This window comes from Magallana gigas, chromosome 9 (genome assembly GCF_963853765.1).
Source record: "Magallana gigas chromosome 9, xbMagGiga1.1, whole genome shotgun sequence".
Classification (NCBI taxonomy): domain Eukaryota; kingdom Metazoa; phylum Mollusca; class Bivalvia; order Ostreida; family Ostreidae; genus Magallana; species Magallana gigas.
The window spans coordinates 10,316,303-10,328,664 of record NC_088861.1 but is presented as its reverse complement, the minus strand read 5'-3'; the positions used below and the strand labels follow the sequence as shown (position 1 = coordinate 10,328,664).

Here is a 12,362-nt window from a genome sequence, read left to right as displayed (position 1 = left end):
CACAGGTTGTGCAGATTAAAATTTGATCAGACTATGATTTCCTAGAGAAAAATGGGGCCATAAAGTGGGGAGGGGTGGGGTATAAAGGAATAGAGAAAACTCTTCTTACAGGTACAAGAACAAAAGGAGCTTGATATTACGAATAAAAATATGTGGATAAAAATCAGCAGATTTTTAAAATTTAAAATTTGAGCAAGATCTACTGTACTTAGTTGTCAAGATATTTTGATTTTGATACCGTAATGCTTATTTGATCAGAGTTAAGGCAATTGTTGCTCAGGTGAGCGATGTGGCCCTTAGGCTTCTTGTTAAAATTTTGATAGATTTGGAATCACACACACTTTTAGATCTTCTCTTTCCTAAGTAACCACAAGTTGAATAAAATAACAGCCAATTAAGATTTTTATTCCGTTTGTCTTGCAAACCATGACTTGGAAATCCTTTACTTTCAACATCTAAGATAAATGTAGGTTCCACAAATCGTTGATACCCCTTTTCATTGGTTTTAACAATAGCAGGAATTTCGTTCGACTGGGACTCCATAAATATCCTATTTCATTTCTTTAACAAATAATCATTTGGTACATCACTCAAATTTCAACATATCATTCAACACGCTATCTGTGTCTTTCCCTTAACTGGAACTTTTAAACGTACTTTGGGTTTGAAAATATCTTCATCTGAATCTTTGAAAAGGTCATTGAATAAAAGATATGTTTGGTAAAATTATTGCATTATGGCACTGTTAAATATATGAATGGGTTAAATTTTCTTTGAGGTTCAAATTTCTTTTAATTACATTATAAAATTGCCAAATATGCCCCCTCCCCGGAAAACCTTTCTGGATCCGCGCATGGATCCCCCCTTACACTGTTAATAAAATGATGTTTTTTTTCTTAGAATAAAAAAGACCTTGCATTGCCATTAATTTTTGCTTAAAATAAAAAAGACTTAAATTTACACTTTTCGTAATTGTCGAATGATCAATTTGTTAGTTGTTTAGAGAAGTCATCCCCTCTTCTGGCCTACGGCCTTCGGAGGGAATGTTTTCTCTTAACTTTTTAACACTTCCTTGTTATCCATCTATTACTTTACACTATACAACATCGAAACTTTTGTCCACTTAATTTGATAGTGAACAGTATATAGAGCGTGTAATTTCATACACGTTTAGCTTGAATACAAACACAATGTAAAGCTTGATTCTTTACAAAGGCGCTGTCATTCACGGCATTTGGGTTTTTCCATTTACAGAGCCAGGCATATATCATGTGCAATTTGTAAGTACATATTTTCTCTCTCCTTTCCTAATTGATGACAATCTTTTGCTTGCATATAACCTACTTTGCCATTTGAAAGAATTTACCAGTAAGCAGTATTTTTAAAAGATTTTACATAACTGGAACTACTTGGTACGTAAACAAACATTGAAAATGCTTGTACATGTATTAGCGCTTAATACAGTTTAATACAATTTTATCGATATTCGTGTTCTTTTGTTTTTTTCAGTGAACATACTTTTTAATTTTTGTCTCCGGGTCATCTAGCATGCAGTCTTAGTGCACCTCTTTGCTGGTGATCTTTTAACATACATGTAAATTGAACAAACGTTTATTTATTTTTTAGAATCCTGGGCACCTAGCATACAAACTAAGTAGTTAGGGTAACCATTAAACTTTAACTTTATATTGCAAAATTTGCATTTATATTATATTTTACTTCTGAACATCTGGTACGGAATTTTAATTTTTTTTTTTTTGAATGAGCATGAAATCCTTTACAAAAAGTATGAAACGTTTTGCCCTATGTTCAAAGGTTCTATATTTAGGATAGGGCTTGAACGGTTCTTTTTCAGTGAACTCATTATGGGATAAATCAGTTAATTTACGAACCGCAAGGAAAGAACCCCCCCCCCCTTTAAGGTCAACAGGTCAATTCACGATGAAAAAGGAAAATAATCAGGGTTTTTTTTACATCGCAAAAAGAAATGTACCTATTTTTTAATTGATATCTATTTTCATTTTGTTTTAGGTGTTGTGATGATATGAAAAGCAAACTATGAAGTGCAAACAGCGATTCAGTTTGATACTTGCATTCTTTTGTTGTAAGTAGTTCACTATCCTATACATAATCGTATTTTCAAATGAAACTTACGTAGAATGTAATTTATGGATTGTCAGGAGGCACAAATACCAAAAACAGTCTAAGGACAAACAGACTTACACAATATACTTGTTAAATATAAGCACATAAACGCTTGAACCGGTATTTGTACTTTTGCACGTTTGAAAATATGACATATGCACGCATTTTTTTGTGCTCGAGATACAAATGAAGAATACGTTAAAAATAATGATTTAAATATATTGGATGTGTATACGGACATGATAAACGATTGATAATTTACCGGATGTTGACTTCCATATTTTATGATGATTTTGCATGCCGTTTTAACTTCATATCATACAACATTTAATGACCTTGCATTTTCTTACACTCTGAAAGTAAACAGTTTCTGACAATCGACAGATTACAGAATTTAGTAGGTCATTCTCAATAAGTTATAAGGTTGTGTCTTTAATTACATCTAGCCCGCTTTTTACCACGCATTTGAAGCGTAGTTATGAAAGAGGATAATAAAAAGTGCAATATTTTCTTTTCATATAATTGAAAAACAAAATATGCTTGACATCCATCGGCTTACAAAAAAGGAGTAGAGAGTCTGACCTTCTCTGTATAATTGTTGTTTATTTTTACTATTATCAAAGTTAACAACTATACAACCATAATTGGGTGTATATTTTACTGTTTTAAAATATGTAAAATGCAAAATAGCATTTTTTTGGCAAGCAGCTACACTTTCCCTCTTGTTTGTCAGTTTTATCCCAATTACACTTAACATACGGACCCTCAATACTATGGTATTATAACAGTAACAAGTCGGAGGGAAAGTGTCCCTAATTGCGATTGTGTAAAATTTTAAAGGCTTCAATAATTGGGGAGGTATGTTAAACTTTAAAGAAACTTGTATGCCTACATACAATTGGAATTGACATTTCCAGATAGTTGTTTTATTGTCCAAAACAATACTGATCAGACCCAATTTAACAGAAAGTAATCCCCAACTTAACCCTGAGTTTACTTTTGGGGTTTACTCTGGGTTTACTAGATTGGACCCAGGGTAAACCAAGAGTGGATACATAGCGTAAACCCCAATCAGAAGTATACCCCTGCAAGCAGACGCTACATGTGTATTCGGAATATATTTGGGACAAGCATTACAGGCAGTAAGATGATGAGATAAAAGACGGGTCTGCTTCAGCGAGTAGATTTGACCCCAAAAGCAAATCCCGAATAAACTCAAAGTAAACCTCGAGTAAACCCGAAGTCAAACCCAAGTCACGCAATTTTTCAATAAGCAGACCCAGAGTTAACCATAAGTAAAACCCAAAAGTAAATACGAGGTTTAGTTCGGGTTTACTCTGGTGTTCGACTTGATCGGATCTGTACTTTAGAAGTCTTCTATGGGGGTAAAGATATCAATATCAAAAATTATACAATGAACCAAAGTTCTAAGTGTTTACATGTATCCGATATAAAGATTTTACTGTATGGAATAAACACATTTATGCGTCTTGCCGTTGAGGTTACTAATTTCCACCCGACTCAAAAAGGTTAAGAACGATGTATCTTGACCTCTGTGTTCGACCCGAGACCTTGACCTTTGCTTGATATGAACACTCTTTTGGTTTAATCGAATTTCGTTCAGAGCTTTCGGATTGTATAAGATTGCCGATTTATCTGACAAAACACTCATTGAAATAAAATGATTGCTATATAACGATTATTTCGGATTGCTTAATATTTAAAACAATGGCAGCACGTATGAGCAGCAGATTAAAAGTACGAAAACCTGCAAGAGGAACAATTCAGACACCGACATTCTAACGGTTCTGGCTCTTTGTTACTTAAAACTAACATAAGTATATTGCAAAAAGTGTCCTTATATTTTAAGCACGGCAAAAAAAACCCCCCAAATTCGTTTCGTTACGGGTAATTGATTTTATTACATTGTAACTGCTGTCTTATTTTATGATGAGAAGGCATATGAGCTACGAAATGTTAAAACTTACTATTATTTTAATCGTGATTATAAAATAATTCTCTTTATCAAGTTTAATATTTAAAAGTTTTGATAAGTTTATATTTAAAGGAGGTCAGATGATCAACAAATTAACCATCGGATCTATCATAGATTTTTTAGCTAGCCCGAACCAAAGGTTCTAGTGAGCTTTTCTGATCACCCGGTGTCCGTCTGTAAAATTTTCACATTTTTAACCTTTTTTTTAAAACAACTGGGCCAATTTTGACCAAACTTGGTACAAAGAATCTTTATGGAAGGGGATTCTAAATTGTTTAAATAAAGGCCTTAATCCCTTTTTTAAAAGTGAGATAATTGCAAAACAGTGAATATAGGGTGTGTATCTTTAAAAAAAGTTCTAAAAAACCAATGCACCAGATATATTACAAAAAGCTTGAATATATAGTGAAGATTCTAAATTGTAAAAATCATGACTTCCCTAGCGAAAACTTGGGCCCCAGGCGGGGTTCAAAATTTAACATAGAAATACATAGGAAAAATGTTTAAAATCTTCTTCCCCATAACCACTGCACCAAAAATGCCAACATTTTCAAAAAAGCTTGTATATACCGGTATAGTGAATATTCTAAATTGTTAAAACCGTGCGCCTCGGACCGAAACCGGGGCCCAAGGTGGGTTCAAAGTTTAACATAAAAATGCAGTAGTGAAATGTTTTAAAATCTTCTTCTCAAGACCCACTGCATCAGAAATGCCAACATTTACACAAAAGCTTGTATGTATAGGAAATATTCCAAATTGTAAAAATCGTGCGCCTCGGGCCAAAACTGGGGCTCAAGGCGGGGTAAAGAGTTTAACATAGAACTACATAGGCATATTGTTTAAAAATCCTTTTCTCAAGAACTACTGCACCGATATGCTAATATTTACACAAAAGCTTGTATATACATGTATAGCGAATATTTAGGCGGGGTTCAAAGTTTAACACATATAGAAAAATGTTTTTAAAAAACTTCTCAAGATCTCAATGCAACAGTTTGGGATATAAGTATGAATACATTCTTGGCCATGGTCGATTCTAAATTGTTAAAATCGTTACCCCCTGTTGTATACAGGAGCACCAAGAGGGGTTAAAAGATTAATATAGAAATATATAGGAAACATGTTTAAAAATCTTCTTGAGAACAACAATGTTACAATCTGTTAGATTACTACGCAAACATCCTCAAATAGTGTAGGTTCTAAATTGTTTAAAGCAAACCCCGGACCAATATACTGGGGCCCAAGATAGGGGTTTAAAGTTAAAAATAGAAATATAATTTACAAGGAATTGTTGTTCAGGTGAGCGATGTGGCCCATGGGCCTCCTGTTAAATGTAATTTAGTCATAAACCATAATTTAGTAAAAATATTTTAGCGTAACCATTTTAATATTTTTCTATTTCTTTATACTTTATGCAAAGTTCTCATTCAAAAGAAAATAAATATAGTAGAAATAAAAATTACCACGACAATCCTACTAAAATGCATTAGTAAACATCAATTTTATGATTTTTTGGGTGGTTGTTAACTTGCAATAGCTAGACACCGTGTTGCATATAATCCGCTGTTCATAATATAAAATGATGTTTTGCAATAATATCACGAATATTTGCATTTACAGATAGTGCACTGCTATTGATGACAGAAAATTGCCTACTTTCACACAAAATTGTTGACGATTGTGGAAACGTAGGATTACTGTGGAACTGCAGTGGCTTTAACATCTCCAAATTACCAACAGCGATACCATCTGAGTTAGAAAATGGCACTGTCACTCTAGATTTATCTTTCAATCTGTTTTCTAACCTGACAGAAGAAACATTTCAACAGATAGCAGCCTATTCCAATGTGACTTCTGTCATTCTTCATCACAACTATATTACAAAGATTGAGAACAAGACATTTCGAAAACTGTCAAACTTATGCAGTTTGGATGTCTCGTTCACGCTTCTTGAAAAAAGTAAAATTGATGCAGACGCATTTTCTAATCTAGATAACCTCAAGATTCTTCGTATCCACCAGAACAATTTTCAAGGTTTAGGATACCCAGATATACCGTTTGAAAATCTAAAAAGTTTAACTGGAATTCGAAATTATTAATGATTTTGAACTAACAAATGCATCATTTCAGGGCCTAAGATTATCTCCAATCCACAGTATAAACATGGAATTTAGTAATTATGTCAATTGTGACGTACCAGAAGATCTATTTTGCTCGTTTCCATACTTAAATGAGAAAATGCGAATAGATTTTGGCGGTAAATGCAATGTACATACTGCATTAAAGTCCTTAAAATGTTTGCAGAATCGAACGATTCAGCACCTTGATATGCAAGGAAACAAAGAAAATCTTGCAATTGACTTAATCAACTTAGATAATGAGTCATTTCAATATCTTGTCAATATCTGTGTCAGGGTGCTACTTTTAGACAACAACTCTATTCACAAAATTATGACGAATATTATGCACACAACGTTGTGGTCTTGTTTAAACAACTTAGGTCTGAGCAATAATGATTTACAGTCTGTTGATTCTTATACGCTTGCATCATATTCAACTCTCCCCTTGCTCCAAAACTTGGATTTATGTTGCAATGTCCTAACACCTCGGAATTTGGTTTCAAGAAGTAATTATCAAAATTTGCTTGCAACACACTATGTAGGTTTCTCTATAAACCTAACTCTACCACGGAATCTTAGATTTTTGGACTATTCCAATAATTACATTCACCGCCCTCCTGATGAATTGATCAAGGATGTTACAATTATTGCTGAAAACCTAGAAGAAATGCGTCTTGCAAAAACTAATTTCCCTCTAAGGCTAAAAAGCGTATTAAGCTTTCCTTCCTTAAAAATTCTTGATTTATCTGAAAATGATTTTTCAAATATCAATCCTTATATATTTCAGGGAGTGAAGAATATTCGGCAATTACGTGCAGTGAACGTCCGTTTAAATTTCAGTGTGATTTCTGAAAGTCTGTTTAAAAATCTAAAAAATCTGACAAATCTTGATATTTCACAAAACAGCTTAACTTTTTTACCACAGAGATTACTGAGCGACCAAAAGCAATCTTTAGAGAAACTTTATTTAGACCATAATATGTTTTCTTACCTTTCAAGTTCTCTTAAGCAGTTAACAAATCTAAAGGCTCTTTATGTACGATACAACTTGATATCGAACATCAACGAGGAAGACCAAAAATTATTTGAATCATTGACCGATGTTTTAATATATCTAGAGGGAAATCCGATTTCATGCACATGCTCAAAAATTCAGTCTTTGAAATGGATGAAAGATCACCAACACTTATTTGCGGATCTTTTTAATACTAAATGTGTGGGGAGTAAAAGCGCTACTGATGAATTATTCAACGAATCGAAATGGTGGAAATTTGAACTTGATTGTCAGGCCACCGAGTGGCTAATTTTTTCTATTGTATTGATAGTATCAACATTGATAACACTGATCATAATAGGTGCTATTAAAAAATACCATGTTCATTTGGAATATGTTATTTTAAGATTAAAACAAAGGTTAATTCCTGTAGGCGATCACGTTTGCGTAGAAGGAGATTTTCAGTATGATGTGTACATTTCCTATAATGATGATGACACCTCTTGGGTTGCAAACAATTTAAATCCAAAATTAGAAATTTTAAACATTAAAGCATGGTTTAAAGTCAGAGACTCTATTCCAGGAGTTTCGCAATCGGAAGAAATAATTAAATGTATCAACGAAAGTAGGAAAGTGATGTTTATTATAAGCGAGAGTTTTCTAGACATTGGATGGTCCTCCTATGCTGTTCAAATGGCCATAACGCACGCATTTCATAACCAACGTCAGAGATCTATCGTGGTTATAATTAAAGATGGACTTCCTCTGGAAAGACTTCCGAAGAAATTCAAACACATATGGTGGTGGATTGAGCATCTTAGATGGCCGGAAGATGAAACAAATGAAGAAACGTTACTCTTGAATTTATCAAATGTTTTAGTATCTGAATAAACATTTTCTGTGTCTTAGCATATGTTTATTTTCCTATTATCGCTGTTAGTTTGAAATATCTATAATTGTATTCCTGAGAAATTGATATACTCTTCTATGTTTTAATTGAACTTTTAAATATTTACATATTAGAAAAGGCATAACACAAAAATATATTATTGCATTGTACGCATTTATGTTCATAGATTTGAAACATTCGATATGTAAATAGAATGTAGATGTACATATTACTTCCTGAAAAATGTTGTGTTCAAGTTTTTAAAAGTTGGTAAATATGTAAAGGTGTTTTTCTTAGATAAAGAAATATTGAAAAGAGAACACAGATGGTAATGAATGTTCCAAACATTGAAATATCACTTTCCTATCATTATCAAACAAATAATTGCATTTTTTTTTCATTTGCAAAAACGTTTCTATTAACAGTCTTTTGGTTGTATATTTCTTAATGATATTTGCATTGAGCCTTGGTGTTTCTTTTTTCCTTTATGGGATAAATATTTTTGTAAATTGGAGAATTAAATTTTTTTCAACTTTCCAAAATAGCTGCAATGATGTAGCCCTCTCCGATTTTAGGTCAAATGAGTCACCCAGGTTACCTATTTCCGTCGGTCTTCCTCTGTCGATGTGCGTCATCCGTAAATACTTTTACATTTTCAACTTCTTCTTTGAAAACTACAATGCCAATAATCTGTATGATAAGATGAATCTTAATTATAAAATTCATGTCTTAAGTTCTACCCTTAATTGCGGGTACATATGCAAAAAAGCTATTTTTTTAAAATCGTCTTACTTTCATTTATTATTAGGTTGGAAAAACACTTCATGCATGATTATGGTCTTTATATGGTCCACTGCCAACGTTGAGAAATTCATGGCCACTGGGTCAGAGGTTCAGTCAGGCCTTAGCTAGGCCTGGTCAATATGACAGTATTGGGAAAATGTATTAAAGGGGAAAGAAATATGTAGCACAATGAATCATTTAATTAACATCAACTATGATTGTAAATCGTATTTATTTTCAATAAATCCCCCGGAACAATGAAAAATGTAAGAAATATTGTGCTTGCTTGCATGAAATTTAAATTCCCCGCTGTTATGAGAGTGCTATCGAACTCTAAACAATAACGTCACACCATCCATTCCGATTTGTTTATCAACAAAGCATCAGTATTACCTAATTATGATATTTATACCCCCGCTCCGAAGGAGAGGGGGTATACTGTTTTACCCTTGTGTGTATGTGTGTCTGTCCTTCTGTCTGTCTGTCCGTCCGTAACAAAAATTTGAAACTTTTACACAGTGTTTGTTAAGGCATGCTATATCTTGGAATTTATTTTTGTACCAATCGGACGTCAACTTCCTGTTAAATTACGACATTGCTTATTTTTTTACCAAAATTTTCAAACAAATTTTCGTCAAAGATTTTTCAGCAAGTATTTATCGCAGATGCTTGAAATTTTAACACACTATTTGTTTAGGCATGCCATATTGTGGGATATATTTTTGTACCAATCGGCGTCAAATTCCTGTTAAATGACGACTGTTTATTTTAATCAAAAATGTTCAAACAAATTTTTATCAAAGAATTCTCAGCAACTGGTTATTGCAGATGCTTGAAATTTTTACACAGTATTTGTATAGGCATGCTATATCGTGGGATGTATTTTTGTACCAATCGGACATCAACTTCCTGTTCAATGAGTACTTTGTTTATTTTTAGCCAAAATTTTCAAACAAATTTTCGTCAAAGATTTCTCAGCAGCTATTTATCGCAGATGCTTGAAATTTTAACACACTATTTGTTTAGGCATGCCATATTGTGGGATATATTTTCTGAATCGGATGCCAGCTTTCTGTTAAATGTCGACTTTTCTTATTTTGCATATTCACATCAGAGCGGGGGTATCACTAGTGAGCATTGGCTCACAGATATATTTGTTGCATTAGACTAACAATGAGGAAAATATGGAACAATATCGACTTCAGCTTTTGCCACTAACTTCAATCTACATCACAAACCAAATGAATGTCAAACATCATGTTCGATGCATTTGAGCACGATTGTCATATTTTCATGAAGCTGATTCCTTGAGAAACATATAAGCGCAATCCAGCGTTTCTACCACTGGGGCTACCACTTAAATCCTTAAATTCCGATAGCATTCCTTAAATACTCTCTAAAATGAACTAAAAGTGAAATCGAATGCTACATTTACCATGAGTTTCGATGACCATGAGAGACTCTTTTTCACAGTAGTTGTACATTAAAAAAACACAAAAAATAGGTTTCGTCTTGTTATCTTTATATCCACTAATCAGAGATCAAAGAAATTATGATCAATCATGTATTGTCAGCGTTAACGATCGCCAGGCTTAATCACATTTTCACCTCGAGGCGCTAAATGGAAGTGGCATGGGGAGAAGCCCAATTTTCAAGGTACTAATGAGAGATATTAAAAAGCAATTAAAACTGAATTAATTAATCCAATCCAATACACCACCAAATGTTTTTGATTTCGTTTGGAAGCCTATCCAGAGAAAGTCCATCTTTAATGATAACCACGATAGATCCTTGACGTTGGTTATGAAATGCATGGGTTATGGCCATTTGAACAGCATACGAGTGCCACCCCCTTTCAAGAAAACTCTCGCTCATAATAAACATCACTTTTCTGCTCTCGTTGATACAGCTGACTATCTCCTCCGATTCCCAACGTCCTGGAATCGAATCCTTATCTCCAAACCAGGTTTTTATGTTCAAAACGTTCAATTTCGGATACAATATTCTAATGATCCACGAATAATCTGCATCATTGTATGAAACATACACATCGTAAAGAAACTCATTTTTACATTGTGGATTAATACCTTTCCATCTGTTTTTAAGTCGTAGAATGACATACATGTATTCCAAATGAACGCGATATCTTTTAATAGCAGCGGTAATAGATAATGTTAAAATTGTTAATGCCAGCAATCCTACAGAAAAGATAAGCAATTCGTTTGTCTGGCAGTTCAGCTCAAATTTCCTCCAGGTTTGTTCGTTAAACAGTTTAACAATAGAAGATTTATTTTCCACGCATAAAACTTTGCTTATATCTGAAAATACGTATTGATGATTTTTCATCCATTTCAAAGACCGAGAGTTTAGACATGCACAAGAAATCGGATTCCCTTCTATGTAGATTGATATATTTTTCAATGATTTGAATAAAATTTGATCTCTCTCAGAAAATTTCGAAAGTAAGTTATATCGAATTGAAAGTATTTCTAAATTTTCAAGCTCCATTAAAAAACTTGGCGTCACTGAAAACCTATTGAGGTCCAGTTTAATTTCTAAAAGAGATTGTCTTTGATCATTTAGTAATGATTTAGGCAAAGAGGTCAAACTATTTTCTGAAATATCGATTGTTGATAGATTTTTTAGATTAGAAAATAAGCTTTTAGAAATTAATGAAGGTGTTTCATTTAATCTGACATTCACAGCAAAAAAATGGCGAAGATTTGGAGCCTGTTGAAGAATATTGAAATGAATACGTTGAAAACTGTTTTCTGATAAATCAAGTTTAAGCAAAGACTTAAAGTTAAGCATACGTGCAACGCCAAAAGGGAAATTGGTTCTTTTGAGATACAATTCTTGCAATTTTTCTCCTGTTACTTCAATTTGAGGAACCAATCTTTTTACGTGATGAATGTAATTTTCAGAAAAGTCAAGAACTTCCAAATGTGTTGGTAATGTGATATTAATTGAAGTATAACCTCTTTTTGGAATATGGAGTCGCTCGTATTTGAATTCGTTTTGACGAGAAGGTTTGTTGTTGCAGCACAGATTCATGTTCCGGATCCTTGGAAGAGTTAAAAGAGTCATATCGATTGTAAAATCGACAATATGCATATTATTCCCACTAAAATCAAGGTATTCTAAACAGTTCCATAATGTTGTGTTATAAATATTTGTCTTCACGATAGTTATCTCGTTATTTCCCAATGAGAGAGCCCTTACACAGATGTTGATTAGAAATTCCATTGACCAATAATCTAGGTTAACTATATCAGTTGCAACAATTTATTTATTTTCATACATAAAAATATTTTTAATCTCACGGTTTTGTAAGCATTTAAGAGACCTAAGTGAAATAGATACGTTGCATTTGCCGCCGAAGTTTATGAGAATTTCATCGCTTAAATACGGAAAAGAGCAGAAAAGATCTTCTGT

General features: G+C 33.1%; 1 long non-coding RNA gene across 1 annotated transcript; it reads left to right on the top strand.

Moving 5' to 3' along the window:
• Nucleotides 1–1,169: 1,169 nt before the first annotated feature.
• On the top strand, nucleotides 1,170–10,626 carry LOC117680362 (uncharacterized). Its single transcript, XR_010709502.1, has 3 exons — nucleotides 1,170–1,280; nucleotides 2,032–2,104; nucleotides 5,762–10,626. It is a non-coding gene; the product is annotated as an uncharacterized lncRNA (long non-coding RNA).
• Nucleotides 10,627–12,362: the final 1,736 nt, after the last annotated feature.